The sequence below is a fragment of the Coffea arabica genome, chromosome 2e (assembly GCF_036785885.1).
Source record: "Coffea arabica cultivar ET-39 chromosome 2e, Coffea Arabica ET-39 HiFi, whole genome shotgun sequence".
Taxonomy (NCBI): Eukaryota; Viridiplantae; Streptophyta; class Magnoliopsida; order Gentianales; family Rubiaceae; genus Coffea; species Coffea arabica.
Window position 1 is genome coordinate 61,817,559 of NC_092313.1, and position 5,063 is coordinate 61,822,621.

The 5,063-nt window shown below is 36.8% G+C and overlaps 1 long non-coding RNA gene across 1 annotated transcript; it reads right to left on the reverse strand.

The window, feature by feature from the left end:
• Positions 1 to 1,293: 1,293 nt before the first annotated feature.
• On the reverse strand, positions 1,294 to 2,965 carry LOC140037325 (uncharacterized). Its single transcript, XR_011841250.1, has 3 exons — positions 2,871 to 2,965; positions 2,602 to 2,648; positions 1,294 to 1,398 (listed from the first exon to the last, which is right to left on the reverse strand). It is a non-coding gene; the product is annotated as an uncharacterized lncRNA (long non-coding RNA).
• Positions 2,966 to 5,063: the final 2,098 nt, after the last annotated feature.

The window sequence follows — 5,063 nt, forward strand, 5'->3', positions numbered from 1 at the left end:
TTTCTACCATACCCTACTAGTGTATAAAAAGCTCTCTCCTTTTTGGGACATACAAGTTTTTATCGCAAATTCATCAAGAAATTCTCCAAAATTGGCGCGTCACTGTTTAGACTCCTGTAAAAAGACGTAACATTTGATTTTGAGAAGGAATGTAAGAAGACGTTCGATTGTTTGAAGGAGTTGTTGTGACAGCCCCACCTCCCCCTAAGGCGAACCAAAGGGTTCGGCGGATCGCCTACCCAACTCTCGCCAGGACTCACTACAGTCCTCAATTAAAATACATCACTCACATCCAATAACATAGGGTACAACCTCAAGAATAAACGAAATAACATATTTCAAACTTAGAACGAGATAAGATACATTACAAATCTCAAGTAAGGGTATCATTCCCCGAATAAGACAAAAGTTCTCAGTTCTCAAATAATTACATCAAATACTTATCAAGTGAATCGAATTCAAATTATATATGAGATATCTCTTCAGGCACTAATAACTCAATACAAGCGCTTTCTTTGGCCTCGAGCCCTGTGGGGAAAAATTATTTTTGGGGGTCACTAATTAAGCCTCAGAACTTCCACTTCCAAACATGTTAAGGAAAACAAATTGGGGTGAGCTAACGCTCAGTGAGGCCAAGGGAAAAACATGCAAGCATGCTAGCAAAGACACAATATAAAGCAATAACTCGAGTAACAAGTAACTGCGAAACGTTAAGCAACTAGGGAATTTAATCACAATAAAAAGATACGGGAGCTCTCAGGAGCTAATCCACGCGCGATCCAAGCTCAGGTAGTTGACCCTCCGTCAACTTTCACAGTTATCCATGTAGAACTCCACTTACTACCTCCAGCCACCATGACACCCTCTTGGATCCGTAACCAAACAAGCATGTAGGTGGTATCACTTAACAAGTATACCTAGCAAGACCCCTTATTTGGATCAAGCAATAACACTTCCCAAGGTTCACCAAGTTTCTCGACCAAGCCCTTACTGGCTCGAGTTACAAGGCTAGCCAATGGGTTGGGGCGTCCCCCCCCATTCACTTTTAGGTCGATGAGACGAAGCTCCAATCGATAAGATTTGGTCATACCATTGAGACGGGATGAGCAGTACCTCCTACCCTAAAAGGGCATGATACATTCTGCCGCTCAATGCTCATGAAAAACACTTTCATTTGCATTCACATGTAACACATATCACTTATCAAGCAAGCAATTTCATGAAAGAGAGGACAAGGGCGATAAAGTACGCCCTAGCCTCATTAACTAGCAAGTATAAGAATCATTTCATTTAAACACTTCACATGCACTTGATACTCACCAAGTATCAAAAGTCAAAGTTTGAGAAATTAGCTCTAAGACGCTTCGCCGGGAGTTCCCTCGAAGTCCTCTTGAGATCCTGAAAGTATGCAATAATGCATTGTATCTCAAATTTCAGGCCATATAGTATTCGTGTAAAGAAAAGAAATAGTCAATTTTGACTCCACAATTCAAGTTTCCAAAGTATTTCAGTTCATAAGGAACCGACTTTCAAATGAGGTCTCAAGTGATAGGTGAACTCATGAAAATAGGTTTGAAATGCTCTAAGAGTTGTAAAAATGTAACCTAGGCCCTTAAAAGAACATTTAGGTCCAAATTGAAAATTTTCACTTTTCGAGTCATTCGTGGAAAAATCAGTCCGGAAGTTCGGAAAGTCTAAAATAGAAAATTTTACACCGTCAAAAACTTCATTCGAAGCATAACAACTTTGTCGAAGGTCACTTTCCAAGAATCAAATCAGAAACAAGTCAATTTCTCCAAGAAAGTTTACTATTCATTGAAGATAGGTCAAAACAGTCCAAGTTTTTCCAATAATTTTGGAATTTCGCTAAAAATCATAGAATCAAAACCAGCCTTTGAAATTTGATATGCATGTAAAGCTCCAATCCAGGTTTCAAATGAAAAAAATGGAACTCGATTCCGATGTTCCTAGCTCAAGAAATAAAAAGTTGAAGTTCGCTAAAATTCCTGGACTGTTGGCCTATTTTCCAGATTTAATGCACTTCGCTAATTAGGCCGTATCTCACTCGATTCTCAGTGAAATTGAAAACGGTTGGTGGTGTTAGAAACTAGGTTCACAAGGATATATTTATGCAGAAGAAATCATTTCCAAAATCCAGACATAAGCAGTTCAAAATCAAGCAACAAAATGGATTTTCTGGACAGTCTCGGATGAACAGTAATAAACAGGCAGCCAACTTTCAAAACTCGCCACGAATCGTTCGGGACGAACTAGAAAATGAGCTTGGTACCATTTTAAAGCTCTAAGAGTCTACTTTCAAATGCCACAAATGGTACTCAATTTCGATCAACGAACAAAACGTTATAGCTACACAAATGTTGCTGGTCAGAAAATTCTGGAGCTTGTTCCAGTTTTGCTTCTTTACTTGTAACTCAAAATTTAACCAACCATTTGGGTTGATTTTTGGTAGACAACCACAATACACATAGCACAACATATCTACACCAATTTGGAAGCTCAATTAGCACCAGAAAATTTTCGAAATTACAGGGCAGCAGCAAACAAGAAAGTCGGCAGCAAGTCAGAAATTTCAGACAGTACCTTTTCCAAATTTCTAACTTTCTTCCAACTTCATTCCATCAATCATTCTATATACATGTAACATAGCACAATATCAGCAACCACAACATGCTAATTCATCACATCAGTCACCAATAAACATCCTCAAACCCTCGAGCATGTCATGGAATTGCAAGAACATAATTACTCAACCAATCAACCCAAATTCTAACATAGGTTGCAAACCCATGCTACCTTTGCTCCATTTGAGCTATAATTTTGCAAGATTGAAGTGTGGCTGAGTGAGTTACCTCAAGAACTTAGTTGGACAGCTTTAGGGCAGAAATCTTGACCGAAATTCCTCCAAGAAAACCGATGAACAGCCCCCTCTTCCAAGCTAGGATCAAAGCCCTCTCTAATGGATGATGAAATTCGGAAGTGGATTGAAGCAAGTTTGTGAGGATTTTGGCTAGATTTTTTTCTTCCCATCTTCGGCCAACTAGAGAGTGACGAGAGGAGAGAGAGTGAAATCAGGTATTGTAATGAAAGTGGAGAGAATTGGTGACTTAATGGTTAAGTCTAAGTGTCAACTCATGCTAGGTCCGTTTAGGGTCTTTGCGTGTCCAATTTTCGCGCTCGTTTGCAACTTTTGTGCACTAAACCTCTGAGGTAATTTCCCTAGTACATTAATAGTACATTACTAGTAGTCTAATATCATGTTCTTAAAATCTCCAATTAATCAAATTAATGTGCCTGTCGGGGCATTTGCGGCACGCGCGCGTATAAAGGTCAAACTTAAGGGTTTTCTCGTTTGAACTTGGAAATTCAACTTATTCGATTCTAAAACTCTAAAATATGATAATCCAAGTATATATATAACAATAAAAATCATGATAAGCAATTCATCTTGAATAAATTTGGGCATTAAAATAATATGCGCGTAAAGAACAAATCGGAAAAATTTGTTTTCGAGAAATTCATGTACTTTAGTATATTTTATTTTTTATTTTTTTTTTATTTTTTTTTTGGGTAACTCGAGTACGAAATATTTTTAAAATGACCAATTTAACAATATTTTGAAATAATAAAATTATGGGTCCTCACAGTTGTTGACTTTTCCACCCTCATACAACCTCCAAACTGGAATCTCCCGTTCGAGATCATATGTGCTGTTTGCAGGTTGGTCAAAGGCAAAGCGAGATAAAATCAAAAGTGATACTAAAGATTACTTATGGAATGACCCTTATTTATGAAAGCAATGTGCGGATTAAATACTGCGTAGATACGTAAGTGAGAATGAAGTTAATTCTATTTTAATATTTTGTCACTCTTATACATGTGGAGGCCATTTTGGATTGCAAAAGACAATTCGTAAAATATTGGAAAGTAATTTTTATTAGTCCACCATCTTTAAAGATGCATGCTTGTTCTGTAAGTCATGTAATGTATGCCAAAGGGTTGAAAATATTTATCGTAAAAATCAAATGTCACAAACCTCTATAATTTTTTGTGAAATTTTTGATATGTGGGTTTGATTTTATGGGTCTCTTCCCTTCGTCTTTTGGCTTCCTTTATATCCTGTTGGTTGTAGATTATGTGTTGAAATGGATGGAAGTAAAAGTCACCTGATCTAATTATTCTAGAGTGATTGCAGATTTCATTTGATCATATTTTTTTGTTCATTTTGGGGTACCATGACCTATGGTCAGCGATAGAAGAAAATATTTTTGTAATAAAATGATGGCGGTACTTTTTTGAAAATATAATGTGACTCATAAAGTGTCTACTTTATATCACCCCCAAACGAATGATCACGCGGAGGTTTCGAACTGAGAAATTAAATCAATTTTGGGGAAAGTGATTTGTCCTGATAGAAAAGATTGGAGTTCATGATTTGAAGATGCATTATGAGCTTATAGAACCACTTATAAGATTTCTATAGGGATGCCTCCCTATAAATTGGTATTTGAAAATCCATGTTATCTGCCAGTTGAACTCGAGCACTATAAATTAATTTTGGACAAAGTGACTCATCCTGATAGGAAAGATTGGAGTTCGCGACTAAAGAATGCATTATGAGCTTATAGGACTGCTTACAAGACTTCTATAAGGATGTCTCCCTATAAATTGGTATTTGAAAAGCCATGTCATCTGCCAGTTGAATTCAATCACAAAATGTATTGGGCGATAAAAAGTGTAATATGAATCTTAACGATGCTGGAGTGCACAAAAAACTCCAATTACAACACTATATAAAGAGAATGATGAAAGAGTTGAGGAAAAACACCTACGAGAATGCAACACTATATAAAGAGAATACTAAAATTTTTCATGACCAACAAATTGCAAGAAAATCATTTGTCGTTAGGCAAAGAGTTCTTCTCTATCAATCGTATCTAAAACTCTTTCCAAATAAGTTGCGCTCTCGTTGGATTGGTCCGTTTGTTGTGATTAATGTCTTTTACTATGATGCAGTGAAAATTCAAAGTATGCAGACAGATAAA